Consider the following 11,856-nt stretch of genomic DNA (forward strand, 5'->3'; position numbering starts at 1 on the left):
TTGCGGCCTGGAGACTACAACATCAGCAAACAGCACTGAGTCCCTTGCAAGTGATTTTCCCCAACCCCTGCCTATCTTGGCTACATCTTGCACTGCCAGATTCTCTTGAGAGCCACTAGAAGTCTATAACCCGCCGCCAGCCCCTGATTGACAACGGAAGACACCATGGAAACCCTAGAAGAATCCAATCTAATGCCCATAAAACCACCATGCCATTACACATCAATAGAAAAACCAAAAGTTATTTAATTATACAGAGCAACTCACCAATTAGTACATTTGAGACAGGATTACACTGGTATACACAAGATACTACATTTTCTCAGCAAATTAATCCTAAGAAGCCAAAACTTGACAGCAACAAGTCTTGACACTGTACACTTAATCCAATTCGTATTCTTTTGTCAGATATATACATGACGCCAAAATGGCAAACAATTATAAGCTAAACTATTTAGCCAATGGCCTCACTATATGCAATACTACTCCTAACCAGTGCAGCAGATCATCATCAACATCAAGGACTTCAACCTGTTGAATCGTCACCTTTCCCTCGCGGAATCAGTGTGGGTTGTGCAGAAACTTATGAAGAGAGCGCAAGCGCAACAAATAAGGTAAGAACAAAAACTTGATCTCATTTTTTGTACCATGTTATGCAACATTCTTGGATGGATCATTATAAAAGGCTTTATCAGCTTCACCATAGGTAATTGTGTCTATGTCAATCTCGTAGGATGACAGCAACCCTCTCTGCATTGAAGCAAAATATAAGCATATATCCACAAAGAGGCAATTATATCGATGAACTGGTATAAGCAAGCAATTACTTAGAATGAGGCAAGAGCATAATAATCGTACCAGTATTAATGAGGTGCAGTACCTGATCTAGGAATAGTGTCGAGAAGTTAAGATTTAAGACACATGGTTATGTAGACTTGCCAACATAAGGACCAGAATCATATAACAAGCTCTAATCAGGTTCTTCCCCACACTACAAGTGAAAGAGAAAATGTGAAGACCACCATTGAAGCAGCCCAAGCAATACTTTACTATATCCATGTGAATTATATCCCCTAATCTCTATTAATATGATGGAATTATTCTACTATGGTTCACTAACCATTATCATGTTCTTTAATAATAGTGGAATCCCTAGCAAAGAGTCAAAAGGGGATTCTAACCCATCACAATTGATGAAACAATCCAATAAACCCACAATTATAATAGTTTCTTATATGATTTCTAGTTAAACCAGAATGTCCTTATTTTGTGGCAGAATCTAATGGTGAAACTATTTTTGAATGCAATGCATTCACATAGCTAACTGTAAAATCACAAAGAAACGTCACTTGCAGGCAAGCTAACCGAGTGCAGGGTCATATGATGTCTATCGGATCATCCTGTGCCAGTTTTTAACCCATTAATGCAGAAGCCCAAAAAAACAGAAAAAATAAATCATATGTAATGTATCAGACTTGGAAACATAATTGTAAGCTGAATACCCAAACTCAAAAATTAATATAGAACTATGGGCCTTAAGATTGCAAAGGAGAGAAACAGAAGTTAAACTTTCATTCATATGCAACAATGGGCCTTAAAAATACCATTTTCATACCATTCAATCTGCCAAAAATGCAGTAGCCAAATTTAACTTTTTGGCTGCTAAAGGAGTCAAGGACTAGCCAAAGTAATTATTACTCTTGATCAAGTTATACCACAATAGGTAATTTACCAGTGCCCGTGCATATGCAGTTTGCCAAATATTCTCAACCATTCAAAAAAGATCTTGATGAACCGGGTCTTACATGATCCTCAAAATCAGGGCTGGTCAGATTGACGGATAGGTTTCTCATTAACAGTAGCACCTGGAGAAGAGCCAAAGATATGAACAAATTACTGTGACATCTTCAGAGCATAGGTAAAAGTGTTTCATCTCATCTCATCTCATTATTAGAACTTTCACAAATTCTCACACAAAATATAATAAACAATTCAATTTTTTCAAATTTCAAAACAATAATAATATTAAAAAATAATATTCTAACAATATTTTATTCAACTTTTAACTTTTATCTAAAACCATCTCATCTCATCTCATCTCACTATTCAAATTGCACCGGTTTGTCTTTATAATTGTACTAGTTGAAGTGCGAAAAGCACGCCTAGACATGCTAAAAGTGCAAAACGCTGAAGCATAGAAATGTATGCTATTCAATTACAATAATTATCGATCACTAACTAACTAAAATTTACCCTTGATTAATGATAGTCAATTTTTTCACAACTTGGAAAATTTGGTTAAAACTATGTGCTCAAGTTTGATCACTTCTGCCATGTTATACATCAAACTAGAACTTCAAACTAGAAGTTCAAACAATTTGCAAAGATTAAGCAGCATCTTTCCCGCCCAATCCTACAACCAGGTAACATAAAACATTATAGGTTTACATACTGTTTCAACATTTATAGGGTCCATCTTTTTTAGCTTCTGCAGATGACCAGTAGCATTTGGATCAAAGACACCGCCAATAAAGCTGTATACTTGAGCAAAGTCAGGCAGAACTGCATCAGAAAAAGAGATTTTGAGCATGCATACATTGTGTAATATCTGAGACTTTTTCTTTTAATAAATTACCCAAGACCTACTTTATGCCTTTAGTATGAAGAATTTCGTTGAATAATAATTGGACATGTTCCAGCATGTGTGTAGAGAGAGAAGTGCTACAGCCACAAAGAGATCTGTAAAAGTAAACCTACAAACTGATATGACTTCATATATAAATTTTTTTTTTTTTTTTTTATAAGGGCTTCATATGATATGTTAGATCTACTTTACAATAAAAGTAGTTTTATAATCTAACATACCACATTAATGTATGTCAGTTTGTAGATTTATTTTTGTGAAATTTCTTTGTGGTTAAAGTATTTCTCACACACACACACACATATATATATATATATATATATATATATATATATATAAAGCTGTATGATGGTTCTGTTTTAAATTAGATGTTTATCTTTAAAAATGGGAAGGATTTGTTTCTAAAAGAAAGTGCAGCCTGCTTAGGATTTTAGAGAAGTAGAAAAGGAAATAGAGAGGCAAACAAATATGGATCAAATCTCTACAGAGATTTTAAGAGGAATACACGGAGCTGTTTATGTAGGAATTGAAGCCCTAGGTAGAATCAACTATACCGCACGGTCCCTTTCCTCTTGAGTTTCCAGCTTTTATAAAAAGAGACCCTTGAGCCCAAAAATCAAAATGTAACACTAGCAGTCTCAAAACCCACCATACACTCTCTGCCACCCTCCATCTGTAGCCCTAGTAGATGAATTCAAGAAAAAGTTCAGCGGAGAAGAGTATATGTTACTTCAGCCACAACATGAAACCACTCCCTTTGAGGAGTAGTTTGCAGGCCAGAGACACAAGAAGGGCCGTCTTAGTTAAGGATAGAATAAGTGCCAAGCACATAGGATATTACTTTTATGTTTAAGACGAGGTTTGAAGTTTATGTTTCTTCATTTTCCATATTTTATGAGTTTCTTTAGTTAAATGCTTTGAACAGTCTGGTTTATTAGAACTCTTAACACCTTGGTGCTACGTAATGAGATGAAGTAACATTCCTAAACCCTTGGAAGGGGGTCTTACATTACAAATCACAACTAACATGTAATAAAAGCATCATATGTATACATTATTTTTTTTTATAAGTATGATACATATACACACTATGAATCACTGAAAGCATGCAACAAAAGTTAAAACCACCATTTTTTTAAGTATCATCATGATTAAAAAGACAAAGGTAAGAGAAAAAAAAACTAGAAACACGAGAAAAAACACGGCGCTAGGGTTGCGATGCTTGCCGCTGGGGGCCTCAGCATCGTCTAGCCGACAGTCCTTTGCTGATATGTTGGCCCAATCTCCATAACCTCTTCCTGAGGTGGAGATCCCTTTGAGGCCACTGAAAGTTTTGGATGGAGAAACCTTCATCAATTTCTCCAAGGAGGAAATTGATCAGTCTGCGAAGCCATTTAAGTTCTCACCGATTTTGAAGTTTCTTCAACAACGGCCTTCACTGGATTCTATTAGGGCATTTATTCATGGTATATGGGGTTTGGATTTTCAGCTTTGTGGTTTCGGCAATGCCAAATCCCAAAGTTGTCTTTGTGAGGTTTTCCAATGAGGTGGATTTTACCAAGGCTTTTTTGAGGGAAACCTGTGAAGTGGAAGGGATGTCGTATCAGGTGTTTCATTGGAGCCTGGATTATTCTGAGGAGTCTGAGCCGGAGGTGGTTCCTGTCTAGATAGTGTTGCCGGGATTACCCCGCAATCTCTATCATGAATCGTTTCTCAAGAATATCACTATGCCATTAGGAAAGTATGTGCGTAGAGATAATTGTACTCGGTGTGCTTCTCGCACTGATGGTGCTAGGGTGTGTATTGAAATGAATATTGCCAATGATTCGATTGATTCATTCTAGATTGGTATGCCACATCAAAAGGGAAGTTTTATTCAGTATGTGGTGTACGAGACTTTACCGGCGTATTGTAGGAAGTGTGCAAGGGCATAATCTGAATACGTGTAAACGAATTGGAAAGTAGCAAGGTGAACAACAGAAGGTTGATGGTGGTAAACATGGCCAAAGATGGGTCTAGAAGTATAAATAGGATGTAGACCCAGATGAGTTGCAGAAAGTTAGGGAAAAGAAGGTTTTGAATAAAACAGATGTTTTGAGCTTTGATGTGAGTAGTGATGTCCTGAAAGGTAGTGGTTCTAGTATTGCTCTGGAAGGAAATACATCGTTTGTGTTGTCTCCTATTCTTGAGGAGGGGGTCGAAGGCTTGAAGGCTAGGAATACGGATGTTCATACTCAGAGAGAAGACAATGTTGAAAGTTTTGTTGTTGTTCTTGTGGAATCTTTGGCAAAATCTAATATAGGATTGGAGGGTGTCATTGTAAATGGGAGTGGAGAGCATGGCGATGGTTTTTTGGGCTTCCCGGTTAATGAAGTAGATGGGAAGGAATTTGAAATTTTGGCAGCAGATAATATTGTGTTACGGAAGTGGTTGATGGAGAATGTTGTGATGAAGATGTGGTTCAGCAGGATGATGATTGTGACGCGGAAGTTAGATCTGATTCTGGGCAGGATGAGGATATATCACAGTTATGTAAAGAGAAGGATATTATGCCTTGGATCCCGATATGTTTTGAAAGGGAAAAAGAAAGGCATTTCTATCAAAAGCTCGACCAGGGCTAAAAGCAAGCCCCCAAGAATGAATTTATGATGCATCCAATTATATATTGGAATATTATGGGGTTAGGTACTTCGAAAAAAAGATTGAGAAAATTATGTAGGAAAAATAAAAATGGTATTCTGGTTTTGGCGGAGCTGTTTCAATCTAGTAGCAAATTGGATAAGGCTCAGAATCATTTTGGGTTTTCTGGCTGTTTGTCTAACGAAGAGAAAGGGGGAAAGTTGTGGCTTTTGTGGAGATTTGAGGTGCAGGTATCGATGGTGGCTACGTCTAATTAGTCAATTACAGTTATTGTGAAAGATAAAGATGAAAGTATCTGCCATTCGTTTATGTATGCAAAATGTTCTCAATATGAGCGAAGGGAGTTATGGGAGGAGTTGCGTAATGTAAGTCCGAGTGGGATGTCGTGGGTTGTTTTGGGAGATTTTAATATTATTAGAAGAGATTCTGAACGTAGAGGAGGAAGTTACCTTCTGCAATGGAAGATTTTAATGATTTCATCGATGAGGTGGGGTTGCTAGATATGAGGTTCTCAAGAAATCAATTCTCTTGGTGTAATGGACAAGAGGGACGATCGAGGAGCTGGTCGAGAATTGATCGTGTATTGCTCAACTCCGATTCTCTTACTAAATTTCCTGGTGCACATATGAGGTATATGGATAGATTAATGTCAGATCACTCTCCAATGGTGGTTTGGATGGAAGAGGATGATAGGCGATATGGATTTCCATTATTTAAATTTCAGCAGATGTGGATAACACATGATTCTTTTAAGGATTGTGTGGAAAAAGCTTGGTGGTTGATGTTGAGGATGGTGGTATGGGGAGGCTTGTCCGGAAACTGAAAAATACAAAAGTGGCGTTAAGAAGGTGGAATAAAGAAAAACTTGGAATATTACGAGGTTGCAAGATAGGCTATCAAAATTAGAAGGTATTTTGCAAGAGGATAATTCGGAAAAAGATGAACAAGATTTTTTGTGTACAAAAATTGAATTGCAAACTTGGACAGACCGTGAGACTACCAGGTTGAGGCAACAGGCTAAGCAAAATTGGTTGGACGAAGGGGAGGCATCAACTGAATTTTTCCATGCTCATGCTTCTAAATTATTTATGGTGGTTAATGAGATGAGACTTCATGATAGAACGCTGTTATCATCTCCGGAAGAGGTTCATGAAGGGGCGGTAAGGTACTTTGAGCAGTTCTTGGCGCATAAACAAGTTCACTCTATACCTGATCTATCTTCTATAGTTAGTAAAACCATTTCTGAGTGTGATAATGATATGATATATCAGCTCCCTTCAATCCAAGTTATTAAAAATGTAGTTTTTTCCATCCCTGTGAATAGTAGTCCTGATAATGATATGATATATCACCTCCCTTCAATCCAAGTTATTAAAAATGCAATTTTTTCCATCCCTGTGAATAGTAGTCCTGGCCCAGATGGATTTGGGTCAGGTTTTTTTCAAGCTTGTTGGAGTATTGTGGAGGAGGATGTTGTTTGCACAATGCATGATTTTTTTCGAGGTGTTGAATTGCCTCTTTTTTTATTGCGTCAGCTTTTTTACTCATTCCAAAAGTTGAAAACCCGGCACCCTTTGATAAGTTAAGGTCGATCAGTTTATGTTCTATGTTTTATAAAGTGTACTCCAAGATTCTTGTAGATCGTTTGGCTACTATTTTACCGAGCATTATACCTCAGGAATAAGGTGCTTTTATTAAAGGAATGAATATATTTGAGAATATTAGTCTTACTAAGGGATGGTCCATTGTATTAATAAACCTGTGAGGGGTGGAAAAGTTATCCTTAAAATTGATATGGCTAAAGCTTATGATAGTGTGGATTGAGAGTTTTTGTTCCATGTGTTGGAAGGTTTTGGTTTTTCTGAGATGGTGTGTAAATTGCTTCAGCAATGCGTTACAACACCTTAGTTTTCTGTTGTGATGAATAGCGTATCCAAAGGTTTCTTTAAAGGGGGTCGTGGGTTGAGGCAAGAAGATCCTCTTTCTCCATATTTATTCATTATGGTTGAGGAAATGTTATCTCGGTTGTTGAAGAAAGCATTTGTGGATAATAAAATAAAGGTTTTTATCACCCTCGGAACACTCCGCTTATTTCTCATTTATTATATGCAGATGATATTTTTCTAATGGTGGTAAATCTTCCCTTAAGTCCATTGCATTTTGAGAAAGTACGAGTTGTGGTCCGGACAATCTGTTAGCAAAGAAAAGTTTTTCATTACTTTTGCAAGATATATTTCTCCTTCTCGGCAGTGTCTATTGTCGGTGTCTATTGTTACGAATGATGAGTTTTGTGGAAGGATTTTTTCCGTTTTGGGGTGCCTATTATTTCAGGAAGGTTAAAAGCTATCCACTTGGAGGATTTGATTGGGAAAGTTAAAAAGAAATTGGAAGGATGGCAAAACTGATTTCTGTCTGCTGGGGCTCGGCTATTGTTTCTGAAATATGTGCTTTTGAGTTTATCGATACATCTTATGTCCGTTGTTCAAGTGCCTTTAACTGTTTTGAGGAAGTTAAATCGATATTTCAGTAACTTTTTTCTGGGGGATGGTTGATGGGAAGCCGAAGAAACATTTGGTGGCATGCCAGATTTTATGTCAATCGGTAGGTGAAGGAGGAGTGGGTTTGAGGAAGCTTCAAGATATTAAAAAATCCTTGCATATGAAATTTGCTTGGAAAATACTTGTGAATAATTCTTTGTGGTCTCAATTCTTTAGTGCAAAATATATTCATAATAAACATGTTTCATTGATTGATTGCAGTAAGGGGTCTCAATTTTGGAAATCGGTTATTCATAGTATGCCGGATGTGCTTCGGTTCTCGAAGTGGAATGTTAAGGAAGGAAATGTGTCTTTTTGGTGTGATAGGTGGCTTGAGGAGAGGGGCCATTGATGCAGCTACAACAATAAGTGAGAGACCGAATTTGGTAATAAAATAGTACAAACTGGATTCTGGTTGGGATGTTGGTCTGATTCAACGTATGGTTGTTGCGGATAGAACAACTGAAATTATGAAGGTTTTGAGTAAGTGTCGAAATGGGGTAGATTGTTTGGTATGGCTGGAGAGTGTGGATGGAAAATTTTCTACCAAGAGTGCTTGGGATTGTATTCAAATACGTGCACTAAAAAATAGATGGTCGGATTGGGTGTGGCACTCTTGTTTGCCAAAAAATATGTCGGTGACGATGTGGAAGGTTGTGCTTAATGGTCTTAGTGTGGATGAGCGAATTAAAGCTATTGGGATTCCTTTAGCTTCAAAATGTGGCTGTTGTATGCATGGGGACTTTGAAACTCTGGAACATGTGCTAGCTAAGGGGGACATTGTTAGAGAAATATGGAGAATAAGCTATATGTTAGTGGGGTTGCTATTTGTGGAAGGGAGGGGCTGGAAAGATATGGTAGAAATATGGATCTGTAGAGCATCTCGAACATCTCAAATGGAGCAGCTGATTGGTTTGTTACCGGGAATAATTATTTGGTGTCTTTGGATGAGGAGATGTAGAGCTCGGATGGAAGGTATAGTGGATAATGTTGCTACGGTTTGGAGGCATATTGTGTACTGGGCTTCTTGAACTGGGGAGAAATTAAGTGCAGGAAGGGGTCTTTCTAAAAGAGATGAAGCTATTTTACTAGCCTTGAATGGTCCTATTAAACCGACCAAGAGAAGAATGCCAAAGTTGGTGCACTAGAAGAAGCCGGAAGCAGGGTGGATTAAGCTCAACACGGATGGTTGTAATCGTGGGAATCCAAGTGATGCTAACGTAGGTGGTGTGTTGAGAAGTCATGAAGGAAAGCTTCTTTATGCTTTTGCAGTATCAGTGGGGTCTGGCACAAATAATTTTGCAGAATTGATGGGTTTGTTGCATGGACTTAGGCAGGTGAAAAGACTGGGAGCAACCTGTGTGGTGCTAGAGCTTGATTCCTTGGTTGTTCTTAATTGGATCATAGGAACACGTTGTAACACCTGGTACTTGGAAGACTATTGGAGTGAAATTTTGGAATTGCTTCATTAGATTGATTTTTGAGTGCAGCATGTTTATCGTCAAGGAAATTGTCCAGTAGATTTCTTGGCACGTATAGGTGCGGATGGAATCTCGAGTTTGTTGGATTGCTTTAGAGACTTGCTGAGGGAGGTGAGAGGTTTGTTGAGACTTGATTATTTAGGTTTGCCATATCTGAGGTTTGTTGAGGTCCGGCATATTTCTTCCACTTGATTGTCTTTTGGTTTAAATTATAAAATACACATGATCTCTGTGTATCTTTGTTTTTAAAGAAATTTTTCCTGTATCTCCTTTAGGGTCGGACTGTTCCTATAAACAATGATTTTAGGAGAGGTAGCCAGGTTAGAGAGCAGTTTTTTTGTATTGGGTCTTTTTAGTGTTGTTGGTATGTTTTGGGTCGTTTGAGTTTTTGTAAAGGTATTCCTTCGCCAAAAGTGAGGATTTTTAATATAGTGGCTCTTTTTGAAATAAATAAAGTTTCTTTGTAAAAAAATTATTAAAAATTAATAAAAAGAAGAAGAAGAAGAAGAAGAAGAAGAAAAAGATGAAGGCACACTCCTACAATAATTCCTCAGCAATATATATATATATATGTATGTATGTATGTATGTATGTATGTATGTGTAACACCCCATTCCCGTAGGATAGAGATATTACCAACATTTAAAACATAATGCCCGGTAAAGAGATTCATATCCTGAATTACCTCATTTATTGAAATTCATCAAAACGTTAAAATTGAATTGAACATGATTGTTTTGGAAACTGAACGAAATATAAAGAAACATAACTAATCCTATGCATGACATAAAAGAAATCTAATTCTGGTGATAAAATCACTTATTCATTCCTAAGTCTTGGTACTAGATCTACTCCTGGCCATCTCGCTCTTCATCATCATAGACATCATCTGCGAGAATCAGACATGGAAGAAACAAGAAACACACAAAAATAATGAGTTGAATACTCAGTAAGTAGTACATCGTATCGTAAAATATAGTCCTTGCCTAACATACAATTCATCTCTAGGATACCCTTCAGAACGTACATACAACTTCATGGATTTCAATCAAATACGTAACATGATCTTCTGGAAGACTTTACATACATATATCATCACAGATTTACATGGCACACATTTTCATTATTAACATAAGCGGAATCATATATAATCAAAACATGTCATTGTGAATGCATAACGTCCTAGTTATCTTGTATTAACATGAAGTGAAATACGCTTGAGTCCGTGTTTCACTTAACTTGCATAATATGGAGTGAAACACGCTTGAATCCGTGTTTCACTTAACTTGCATAACATGGAGTGAAACACGCTTGAGTCCGTGTTTCACTTAACTTGCATAACATGGAGTGAAACACGCTTGAGTCCGTGTTTCACTAAACTTGTGGTTAACCACGCTTGAGTCCGTTGTACCGTTACCTTTCTTATCTTTCTTAATGCATGAGATTTGCTTCATGAACATCTCTAACATGGCATAATCTTGTACATGGCATATTCTTGTATGATTTAGCATGGCATATCTTTGTACATGGCATATTCTTGTATGATTTAGCATGGCATATTCTTGTATGATTTAGCATGGCATAGTATAACGTGATATTACATAACATGCTATGAATGTTTTATGACGTTCCAAGGCATACATGATCCAGGTACTACTTGAACATGGCATACATGGTTTAAGTATTACACAAACATGGCATATATATAACCTAAGCATTTCATGGACATGGCTTGCATAATCTGACTATTACATGGCATACTTGACTTTGAACTACTACTTCAACATTTCATGGCTTTCATGTGAATTTAGTAACATTAAATCAATCAACAATAAATTCATTCACTTAAGTATAATCTCATATTTCATCAAGACCGAAAAAGTAAACTAACCTTGACTTGCCTCTTAGTGTAGCGTAGTTAACAATCATAAGCACATCACATTTTTTTATACATAATAATAATATTCACAATACGTATTTATTAATATGATCATACTATTTACCTCTTAGCACTGCTTCCTGATTTCCAACTTGTAGCGCGTTACCTAAACGAGATTCTAGACGTTAATAACTTCCTAGCAAAACGTGTCGTAATACTCTACGTAATTAAATACGTATAAGGAATTTAACTACTAATAGACTCCAACAAATGCTTTGAAATCCTTTAAAAATCTTTTATAAAAATTGTGTCTAAATGCTGATAATTGTTCAATTAGATAAAGCCCATGTAAAGGTAATGTATTTCTGAAAATATACTATCCTTCTTTAAAATTGTAAACTAGTTTCTGTCGATCCAGAGATTAACCACTTAAAGAAAATACTATCTGATTGACTTAAGGCCCCAAGAAGTCGAGGCTCAGGGAATTACACCCTCACGGGTCAAAAGGGCATGCATGGAATTACAGAATTAATGGGGGGCTTTTTGGGAACTGAAGCACACGGAATAAAACAAGAAGAAAGAAAGAAAAAGAAAGAAGAAAGAAAAGAAATGAGAAAGAAAAGAAAATAAAATAAAAGAAGAAGAAGTAAAAAACAAAGGCTTACGGGAGAGAGA

General features: G+C 36.8%; 1 long non-coding RNA gene across 1 annotated transcript; it reads right to left on the reverse strand.

The window, feature by feature from the left end:
• Positions 1 to 226: 226 nt before the first annotated feature.
• LOC121257722 lies at positions 227 to 2,686 on the reverse strand. The gene is made up of 4 exons (XR_005939267.1): positions 2,453 to 2,686; positions 1,806 to 1,865; positions 859 to 991; positions 227 to 750 (listed from the first exon to the last, which is right to left on the reverse strand). It is a non-coding gene; the product is annotated as an uncharacterized LOC121257722 (long non-coding RNA).
• Positions 2,687 to 11,856: the final 9,170 nt, after the last annotated feature.

This window comes from Juglans microcarpa x Juglans regia, chromosome 3S (assembly GCF_004785595.1).
Source record: "Juglans microcarpa x Juglans regia isolate MS1-56 chromosome 3S, Jm3101_v1.0, whole genome shotgun sequence".
NCBI lineage: Eukaryota > Viridiplantae > Streptophyta > Magnoliopsida > Fagales > Juglandaceae > Juglans > Juglans microcarpa x Juglans regia.